At 45.9% G+C, this 11,476-nt stretch overlaps 1 long non-coding RNA gene across 1 annotated transcript; it reads left to right on the forward strand.

Annotated features, from left to right (window-relative positions):
• The first annotated feature begins 27 nt into the window (after positions 1-27).
• Positions 28-6,841, forward strand: LOC121661897. The gene is made up of 2 exons (XR_006015115.1): positions 28-219; positions 4,472-6,841. It is a non-coding gene; the product is annotated as an uncharacterized LOC121661897 (long non-coding RNA).
• The last annotated feature ends 4,635 nt before the right edge of the window (positions 6,842-11,476 follow it).

Below are 11,476 nucleotides of genomic sequence, written 5' to 3' on the forward strand. Positions count from 1 at the left end.
CCGCGCGCGCCGCCAGTCGGGGCAGGGAGCGGACGCGCCTTCTCAAGCCGCCCCACGTGACGAGACGACTGCGCAGAGGGGGCGGGACCGGCAGTCGCCGCAGCCCCTCCCGCCCGCACCGCTGGAACCGATCTGCGTGCTGTGGGCTGTTGCGGCCTCCGGCGCTTCGGGATGAGGGCATCGGGACGGGTTGGAGTTCCAGCCCCCTCTGTGCTAAAGGTGACTGCAGGGCTAGGGGACTTGACAGATAATAATGGGCGCCGGCCAGAGTCAACTTTTTAACTTAAATTGCCATTATTTTAATCTCCCGTTTAACAGCACGTTATTGAAAGCAGAACGTTCGTGTCTCTAGGATAGCCCTGGAGAGGCTGTTGCCCAGACACGGGAACAGGGAGGATGGTAAATGGCTTTTACCAAGAATTTGCAGCGTGTCTGGTGACATGAGATGCTGGGCCCATGGGTTGGAAAGCAGTGTGTTGCCCTAAGTCCTCTGGGAAAGGTTGACCCGCTGGGACAAAAAAATGGGCAGGACTAGCAGCAGAGATTATGAAATCTCACAGAAAGTGATCAGAGCCAGCCAGGCTTGCTTTTACCATGTCTGACTGAAAGGGAATACCTGAAAGCCGCACAGAAGTAGAGGCTGAAATGGTGTGCAGTTGCCCGGAGCTCCCAGGTCAGAAATCTGCTGACAGGCATTTTGCCTGCCTTCATTTTTCTTCGGAATGAGGGGAGGTGAAGCCCTAGGGCTTTCTGAAGAGAAAAAGTAAACAAGCAGAAATTGCAAACAAAGCATTTTCCTTTGGTTCCAGTCTGGGTAGCTAAGAGGTGTGCTAGCTCCTTTTTTGGTTTGAGAATTGAAGTCAGGGAGGCCCCTGGCTTCTTTATGAGCACGTGGTTGGGGTTTCAGCCCTCCAGTGAGATAAGAATCTCCTTTGTGCTTTTCAAACTCTGACTTGCTAGGCATGAACAGTGGGAGGGAAGCACATCTATGGCCACATGGTAAGAATTACCTGGGTTTTTCCACCTTAATCTGCAAGGCAAATGAGAAAAGGAGAGTGACAAAGTTGGGAAGAACTTGGGTGAATTGAATGGAATCACCTAGGAAACTTCCTCTAGCTGTATGCACGATGTATGATTTCAGTTCACAGCTTTGTGGTGCAGAGCAAGTGGAGTCCTTTTGGACATTTGGAGAGATGGGTGAAAACTAAGAGTGGGTTAGGAATAGCAAAACTATCCTCCTGAAGGTTTTAAGCCAATGGAGGCCTTAAGAGGTGTCCTAGGAAGGACAGAAGAGATATAAAATAAGAGCTTGGGCCACAGATCTGCCCCTAAGCTTTTGCACATCCCCATTATTATCCTACAAGTTATATGGTTCAGTAGTTTTCATGCTGGGAGAGGGTGTTTCCAATACCAGTCTAGGTTGCATGATAGGGTGAACAGCAAACAGTCTGTAAGTATGAGAAATCTGCTGGGGAGGGCTCTTGTTCCATCTCCAGAATAGACCCATACCCTTTTCCAAAATCTGGGCAAGTCCCCTCCTTGCACAATATGGGGCCTTGATTATAAGGAAAAACTTTTTAAATATGAGGATGGCCAAGGAGTGGAGTGCTAAAAAATTTGCTCAGTCTCTGCTGTTAGAGGTGTCCTCATGGCAGAGCCACAAAGCCAACAAAGAATGACTAGGACGCCAGACCATCTGGTAGAGCTGGCTAGCTTGTGATGGCCCCAAGGATCCCTGGGTAACATTAGTCCCTGGTTTGTTTCGCTCTCACACTGTGCTCAAAAGGGAACCCCAGCAGCCTGCCAGACACATTTGACTGAGCACATCACACTGTTGATTGGAGGCCACCATCACCTGCTGCCAGGCCCTCTGCATGCCAGCAGCTCCCCTGCCCATCACCACAAGGCTCTGGCAGAGAGCAGCCAACTGTGTGCTCCTGCAGCACAGACATCACACAGAACAGCTGCACTGCAGAGCTGACCTGGGAGCCAGTATGTGCAGCTTTGGGCCTCCTCTATCTTCCAGCAGCTATTAGGAACAGAGAGGGGAGGACAAATCCTTGTAAATAAGCCTCTTTTCCAGCCATGCTCTCTGGTGCCTTTAACCTCCTCTCCTCTGCTCAGCTGGGTCCTGCTTCCCTGCTGAAAGGTGTCAGGGGCAGGGCCATGGGCTATGACTGACCGGGTTCGTGGCAGGACCTGGGGCAGGGCCCGAGAGTGGGGCAGGACAGGGGGAAAGGGGCTTGGCAGCCCTCCCCTGGCCAGCCGGGCTCCGTGCTGGTCACACGGGCAGGAAAACAGGGGGCTGTGGGGACTGCTGGAGGTGATGATCGGCATTGCAGGGAGGGCGATTGTGGTTGACACGTTGGAATGTACGTCCGTACCTGGACTCGCTGGGGCTGGGAACCAGCTCCTTTCCAAACTGGAAACCTGTCAGAGGTGGGAACTCCCAGGGATCCATACTGGGAGCAATGCTGTTTAGTATCTTCCTAAGTGATCTGGATCATGATGTTGAAAATGATGTAACTTTCCTAATTCCTTTTTTTCTAATCAATGGTTTAAATTAACTTTTTAATTAATTCTTTAAATTAATCGTAAGCAGTGTATTAATCATAAGTAGTTAAGCAGTGTAGTTTTCCACTTCAGAGAACAGATAGCTAAGTTTCATTTCACAGACTGTTATTGTTAGAGCTTGATTATTAGATCACTGAAACTTCGAGTTTTGCTAAACTAACCCTGATAAGCTTCAATGAATAAAGCCTGAGAGATTTAAAAGCTTGACACTTGGGATCCAAAATTTATGGCCCTCCAAGGGCATGTTGGTGTAACCAGAAGATAAAGAAGAGACTAGCAAAGATGATCCAACGTGTGCTGGTGTTTTGCCAGAAAACAAGGTCAGCACAAAAGACACAGATGCCAAATTTAACAAATAAGTGTAATTTACTATAGTGCAAAACTGCAATGAATTACAAAGGATAAGCTAAGTAATGCACCTCATCATTACTACAAAAGATTGCCTGTAGTGATTAAGAAAGATACATCACCAGCTACCCTAATATTTTACCATCACCTAGATCTGCACATCAGCTGGGGAGCCCCAGTCACAGTGAAGGATTTGGAGAACCACTCCTGGTAACTGGGAAATCCTGAGTGGTGTGCCCACCCATAGGCAAGGCATTCATTTTCGCTGTGAGAGGGCCCAGCTTTTATATTGTTAAGATAAATAAACAAGCTAACATAACTTCTCCTGTGGAAACATCTGGTTTCATCCTTCCCTTGGGTTCTTCCCAAAGCCTGGCCAGGGCTAAAGGAGGAACCAAGGGAGTTGGCTTTGACCATACACCCCCAAACAAGGCCAGATATCTGATTTCATGGCCTTGTCTGGTTTCTAAATATGGAAAGGTAAATATATTCTTATCTCACCACATATTTTGCTAGTGATCATGCATATTTCGCTAATGAGCAGATACATATATTGAAGAGCGGACAGAACTCCACTACTAAATAAGTAGTAAAGTAGGTATGTTTATTTCCAGCTGGGACGCACGGGGGATCGCTCCTCCAAAGCCATGCGTGTCGACAGCTGCATTCAGCTCGGTATTTATTGGGTTACAGGTTCCATATTCATTAAGTTTCGCAACACGCCTATACATATTCATCACCTAGCCCCGCCCAGCCTCGCTTCGTATTATAATGAACCCAAAAGTCATTTACATCCGCGTTGCGCTTGCGTAGTGTGGTTTGGTGGCTTTGGTAGGGGTCTTCCGAGGGTCTTTTTGATGAAGTCAGGAATCTTCATCATCCTGAACTTTTCACCTTTCTTCCCTATGCATGCTCTTTTGTACCCCTGGCCTGGGTTTAAGCTTCGAGACTGGTTTGAGCTAGTTTTGGGATGAGGCAGGATGTCTGTCTGAGACTCCCTCTGCCCTTATCAGTGGTCTCTTATCTTTTCTTCCTGCCCTGGTATGCTGACCAAGCTGGATGCATTGTTCCTAACAAACTAATTCTCCTGCTTCCCATCCCCCTGATTCAATATGGTAATGCTAATTATCATCCATATTCCATTAATGAGCAGATACTAATATAACGTTTGGTTGGAAGGTTCATCTAGAGGTCAACTTTGGCTCAGGGCCTGTTGTTCACACCTCAGTACTTTGACTGGAGACTCCCTATCTGAGAAAAAGATGACAAAAGGGCTGAAAAATGTAGACTAATTAGCATGAGAAGTGAGAAATCAATAACCGACAGAGGAGAGAATATCAACTAATGAAGATAATGATGTAATTTAGAACCAATGAACATTAATTTCTTTGTTTGCTAAAAATGTATAAATAAGTGAAAAGTTTTGAAAGTGCTGTGTGTGGCTGGATTTATTTACTATGCACCCTGGCCTGAATAAAGTAACGCCTACTTCCTAATACTAAAAAATAGAGTTAGGTGACGTATTCAGTGACAATTTTTGGCAACACAGGTGGGACTCTGTTTCTGATGCTCCATGGATTCATGGGATCAAGAGGACCTCCAGCATGCACCGAAGGTTTTTCGAGGAGGTCCTTGATCCCCAGATCTGGTGAGTTCAGGGCAAGACCCCTGGGATTTTAGTAAGGCATTACTGAGGGTATAAAAGGTGTACCTAACCATAAGCTGTGACCAAGAATCCCTGCAGAAATTGACCTCTATAATATGATATAGTTGGGTTATAAAAATAATGATATAAATGTTAAAAAAAAGAGTGTGATATTTGGGTTATAAAAAGAAATCGCTAGTGATGATATAACTGGCTGTTTTCTATTAAAATATAATTGTAAAACCATATGAGTGAGTATCAAAGGGTGCGGGTTCAAGTCCCACCACCTAGTTGGAAAACTGTGTATGTGGTTAACGCCATGCACACTGTGGGTCCCAGTCCCACTTGCCTCCATATTAGTTGGACACAGTGCCATGAGCGCAGGAGCCACATTGTAGAGTGGTTTGCCAGCTGTCTGTGCTTATTAAACCCTGTAAGTGTTAATGCCTGAAATGTAAAGTGTTTTGTGAGTCTTAGTATTATTGAGTCTGTCTGTTCTGGCCCATAGTATATATATAAAAAGAAAAATTGCTGTAAGAGTGTTAAGTGTAATTGGTTTTTTATTGTGTGAATTTTAAAGTGTTGGGTGTGTATAAAATGTTTATTTTAATGAACGTAAATTGCTGATGTGGCTCCTAAGCTAGGACTGTGTGTTTAGAGCACTCTCTAGTGTTGGCACATCGATAAGTTACTGTTTTAGTTAATTATTGTGTCTGTTTAATCTTCAGTTATTTTAAATAAATACAAGGTCGGGATTTGTGTTAACTGTGGATTCAATACTAAAGTGGTTGTCAGCAAATTAGAGATCGGGTATCATAAGTGCCCGGAGTATCCATTAGAGTATCAAGGGGTTATAATATGGCTTTGCAGTTGATGTTATTTTGCCAAAAGAAAAGAGAAGTGAAATGGAAATACTTAGATTTGTTCTTTGAATTGAGAGTCAATTGGGACTTGAGAAAGAGGATGTTGAACTGTTGGTAGCTCCTGGAATGAGGAAGAGAGTAACTGACAGAGGAGTGGAAGGATTTTCAGCTTGGAAACCAATGAAAGTCTGATAGTAGGGACTTATCCCAAGAAAGCTATAATGGTATTTAAAATACCCCCGACTAGAAAGATAGGCCAGTGATATTTGGATTCATTGTTCCTAGAAATTTGAGTAAATTGTTAGCGAGCAGTGTGGAGCGTGTCCAATAGTCAGATGCAAAAGCTGTAGCTGTGTTAGTGGAACAAAGCCCAAAAAGGGCAGGGGGAACACTGCAGGGGAAAGACAAAAATGAAACCTGTTCAAGGAGTAGGAGACAGTAGATGATCATATTTCTTGCACTTACCCTGGGTGGGATCCTAATAATTAGGTTCGATGGGAGTTATTAATGCATTATCAAAGACTGATTATATCTGTAATGAAGCATGCTATTCTAAAGGGGATTAACCTATTTAAATCATACCAGATAAAGCAAGAGAGGGAGGTATCACCCTCTGATTTCTACGATTAATGAAGACAGCTGGAAAGTATAGAGACTTGGATCCTGCTTTACAAGCAGTGAAATTAATGACTATAGGTGAAGCACAAAGAAAACTGGGGGAGTCATCCCCGGCTGACCCCGTGGTTACATTAATGCTGGGGAATGAGAAAATTGATTTCTAGTGGATACTGGAGTGGTGTATTTGGTTTTATGTACATGTAGAGGAAAATCTAGTGAGGAAACTATTAAATGCCTTTGGTGGCACTGGGGAGAGTGAAAATCTGCCATTTTTCCAACCTTTACAATTCAAGATAGGTAAACAGTGGTTAACACATCAATTTCTGTATATGCCTGAATGCATATTGCATTTGTTGGGAACGGATATTTTAAACAGTTTAATTAAACAAGCAATATTTGAAAATGGACAAATACAAGTATGCATTCCAGAAAGTAAAGCCCTGGAGGCCCAGATTTTTATGTTATTACAGCAACCAAATGGAACAGAAGGAATCCCAGAGAAGGTGAAGAGTGCTGTCACTCTGACCACCAGAATTGCAGGGAAATCAAAAGCAGCAGAACCAGGAAGAATACAGGTGAAACCTTATGCCAGACCAGTAAGGCAGAAACAATATCCTTTACTGGATAGAAGAAAAATTAGAAGCTAGAAAAGGGTTTGAAGAACTAATTTCTAAATTTGTGCAACATGGATTACTAAGGGAATCTGAGTCCTACTGGTAAAGAAGGCACATACTAATGAATACAGGCTAGTCCAAAATCTCAGAGCTTTTAATAAAATCATGCGAGACCTACACCCCATGGTAGCAGATTCTTACACACTTTTAACCACAATTAAGGAATCTGATGAGCAATTCACTCTTGTGCATAAGGATGCTCTCTTCTGCATACCCTTTGAAATGGAAAGTCAGCCCTTTGTCAAGGAATGAATGGGAGCTTCAGACAAGCCTTACCTTAGCCTCAGATTTTTGGCAACAGCTTAAATTTAAGAAACCACTGACATGCAAGTTCTAAGGATGGCAGATGACAAGTCTATTTATAAAATGAGTTATTTATTGAACAGAAAATAGATAACAGACAAAAGATCTTAATCAGAATTACTTACTACACAATATAAACCAAAAAGGATTACTAGTAGATTACATAAGAGAGTGCTAAAATACCAAGGTAGCATTAAAGCTAGCAAAGGAAATAGTATTGATTAGCAGTCAAATGTTACTTACCACCAAAATGACAATAATGTACACAGAGTCCTTTCACTCAACCTCCAGAGTAACCTCATCCCTGCTCTGGGGAGAAACTCCACAAATCTCTAGGGAATGTGCTTTGTGAAAGCTTGGTGTAGCTTTCATAGTTTGTAAAGTGAGGTGTCTGTCGGTCAGAAATCCAGCCTATCTTTCCAGATCTCACTTCCACAGTAAGATGTTTATTGTCAGCTGGGAGTGTTAATCCCATGGCAACAAAATAACTCACTACAAGACAGCTTGTCCTATTTGAGTTATTTCACCAGTTAATAAGCAACAGATAAGCTCTTTTTGGGGGGTGAGATGCCCTGCTACACCCTTATTTGCCTTTGAATGGGAAAGTCTCTTGATGGGACTGTTTGTGAAACACAGGGTCTAGGTGCTTTTTTCCCTCCTAAAAGAATTGTCATCCTCCTTCAGGAGCCCACCATCAAAATTTGGACATTGCTTCCAATATTGAATATGTCTAAGGATTGCTCCCACACAAAAGCTGCCAGGACAGAAAGGGCTTGCTGGACTCTGCCTCCAGTAGACTGATGGTTATCTGCAGCACCAACAGTAGGATTAGATGTTTCCATTCTCAAGGAAAAGTACTGTTGTTCATAGTCAGCATCTCAGCTCCAACATTTGGAGACAGGCTCAAAAATTTAATATTTCCAGGGATTGCTCCAGCACAAGATGTGCCCAGACAGAAACATGTCCTTTTGTGAGAGACTAGAGGAGATTGATGTTTCAAGACTTTTTGGGGTGCATGTGTGTGGGAAAGGGGCAGGTCAGGCCTTGCCCTGGCAAGGCAATACACTGCCCTGTACACCCCAGACCTGTCTAGAGCCAGTATCCCAGCCTGGCAGTGGCTGCCAATGCCTGGCACACCAGAGGCAATGCTCTACACCTTGCCTCTGGAGGCCCTAACACAGTGCCTGAGTGGCTAAATGACTGGAAGTCCCACCTGGGGCAAGGGCTCAGGACGGCTAAGTGGCATTTAAGGCTAAACACGAGGCAAGCATATGTCTTAACCATACCTCATCTTGGAATTTTTGTTAGGTGAACACCACTGGAACACAGGAGTTGGTAGCTATATGTGTCCTTTTCTACATCTTTTCTGTCTTTCTCTTTCTTCTTCTTCTAATTCCCTCTTCTCAGAAATGTGAGTAACTTGAAATCAAAAGGGTTTACTAAGTTGAACGGGCCAAGTTAATGGTTTGAGAAGTGTTTTATGTTGATTGAATGCTGCTCTAAACCTTTTTCCTGAATCCCCTGATTTTCTGAAGTTGCCAGTAAAGTCTATTTCTTTGTTCTGACCTCTTGAGAATATCTTGTTGGTATTTCTCCCGTGCATCTAACTCAGTGAACCACCATAAGCCCTTTTAAAAACCTTGTCAAGTTAGTTTTTTGTGGCCTTACACCCTTACATCCCATGGGCAGCCTATCAACTGCACCGGAAACAGTGGTGCTAGGTGCTTTCCTTCCTATTTATCATCATCGCTGGGGAGTCCAACACCTCAGATTGGATACCACCTCCAGTATTGAATACATAAAAGGATTGCTCCCATGTATAAGTTTTCAGGACAGAAAACTCTTGCTGGCCTTTACCTGCCCTTGGCAGCCTATCATCTGCACCACCAGCACTGGGAATATGTCTGTTACTTCCCAAGAAAAGGTCATTATTTTTCAGGTATCCACCTCTGATATTTCTCTTTGGGCTCTAAATTGAATATATCTGACACAAAAGGTACAAGCACCAAAAGCTGTTGCTGCCCTTTACCTCCCATTGGCACCATATTATCTGCACCTGAAACACTGGGCCTAGGTACTTTCCTTCCCATATAAAAGGACTGTCAGCCTGTTTCGGGGACCACCACTGAAATTTGGATACTACCTCAAACAGTGAATACATACAAGGATTGCTCTCACATAAAAGCTTCTGTAGATACAAAAATGCTGCTAGCAAGGATTTTCTTGCTATTTTCTAAGTCCGTGGGAGACTTTTCTCTCTCACAGAAGAGGTAGCAGAGAATGTAAACAACCAAGCCACCTGCAACCTTGAAAAGTCTTGTTTATGGTATAGTAGAAAAATATTTTGACAATGGATGTTTTAGGATTTTAGCCAATCACCCCCCAAGGGGTGGCTGGTCCTTTGTCCAATTAGACTATGAAGAAAAAAGTCTATAAAAGAGTTTGTAAAATAATTAAATAAATCAATCTTGCTGCACAATTCCTGCCTTCTGGATCTCTCTCTCCTCCTCCTCCCTATGGCTGCGGGACACAGTGATATACCCTAGGGCCCAGGCCTCTGGTAATATTTGGGGCTGCCCAACGTGATCTGCACTCTCTGACGTGTCCTGCACGCTGCGAGCCAAGACGAATTTCTCTAGAGGTACGCTGTTCCCCTTCGCCCCCGGGACCAGGAAGTCCGATAGGACTGAGAAATGGGAAACAGTGGCTCACAAACCGACGCTGTGGTACTGGTCTGGAAAGGTGTGTTCAGTATGATGCACACCTCCATTCCTGAAAACTCAGTTCGGGAATTATTAGACTGGGCTACCTTAAAAGGGATTTCCATGGACAAAGATACTGCCCTGGACTTTGCCTTATGGCAGGAACTTGGCTGTGCTGTCTGACACGAGCTCCCGACTGGGGAGCCAGCAGCGTTAGAATTATATCAAACCTGGCATTCTTTATTTATTAGTTATTTATTCTGCTGACAGACCTTGACTATAGCAGCAGAGCTGGCTCGCCTATTTCGGTGATGAGTGACGGAGGAATGTCCGAGGGGGACCCCGCTGACCGGGCTTCTGGGGCAAATGATGGTGGAGTCGGAAACCCCCCCACCGGCTCCACAGGCAGAGCCTGCGCTGCCTCACCCTGCACAATCGCAGGACTCCGCGGCCCCCAGGTACCCTGTGCCGGCAGAGGTGGCGGGTCGGGGCAGCGGGAGGGTGCACAGCCTGCCTTGCTGCTCAGCTTGGCGGCGGCCACGGCTTATCCAGGGCCGCAAATTAGCGGCTTAGGAACTTGGACGCCCAGAGCGGCTCCTAGTTCGGTTGCATATGCACCTGGATCTAACTTCTTAGCCGGCGTAGCTCCGGGCGAGACTGCGCCAAGACTGCCTGGGTGTGGTCCGCTGCCCTCCTTGGCACTGGACTGTTCTGCGCAGTCACAGAACTGAGCCATTGACCTTTTAATGCAGCATCTGCCTTTGCTGACAGAGTTACCAAACATATCCCAAAGGTTGGAGGACCTGTTTAGATTGCTACTGCAGCGGATGCCCGAGCCACCCTGCCATGCGGGGCGCGCCAAGCCCGCGCCGCCAGCACCACCCACGCCGCCCGCCGGAGCCGCGGCTCCAAACCAGGAAACGGTGTGGCCGGCGGCGCACCCGGAAGCAGTGCTGCCGCGGTAAAACCTGGAAGCGGCGGCGGCTGCGGAGCAGCAGCCGAGGAGCGAGAAACAGGAGCAGAGACGAGTGCGGCGCCGAGCGCGGCTGCAGTGCAAGAGACAAGCGCGGTGCCGAGCACGGCTGTAGCCCCAGAGACAGCAGCAGCAGCTCCAGTACCGGCTCAGTCGGAACTGGCCGAGACGGCACCCTGTAAAGAAGCTGCTGTCCAAACTGTAGCGCAGCCAGCTGCAGTCTGTGTTGTCTGTTCTGGCTCTAGCGAACTTAGCCGAAGTGGCCCTCTCCATCCATTTCTGTTCACTCCCAGCACCTCAGAGTTGCCTTTGCCTGATGATTCATCGTCAGGCAGTGAGGCAGATGAGGTTCTGGCCCCAGGTCGTCAGGCGGCTGTAGCTGCGCGGTGAAGAAAAAGGCTGCGCTGGTCTCGCCCCTGGACCTTTCAGTACTGCACAGTAACAGTGCGTCCGACCCACTACAGGCGCTTCTTAGAGTCAGTTAAGATGCGAGCATTGGAGGAGGGTGACTGAAGGTTATTGGAAACACTTGGAATGCCAAATAGATCTGAGGATTCTGGAGGTAACCGGGAAGCTGTTACACTTCATCCACAGGCTGTGCCAGAAGTTCAGGATGGTAGGGATTCCCCAAAAGGGGAGATCCAAGCTTTCCCAGTGTATAAGGCTCTCCCAAATCCAGGCAAGCATGATAAGCATGAGGTAATTGCTTGGAAAGTTGCCCAGGACCTCCAATCCAAGGTGGCACAATATGGGCTAGGTTCTGCTGAGGTTATGCA

Source organism: Corvus kubaryi, unplaced genomic scaffold, assembly GCF_017639235.1.
Source record: "Corvus kubaryi isolate FWS band 111438036 unplaced genomic scaffold, C.kubaryi_AGA036_p1.0 37209, whole genome shotgun sequence".
NCBI lineage: Eukaryota > Metazoa > Chordata > Aves > Passeriformes > Corvidae > Corvus > Corvus kubaryi.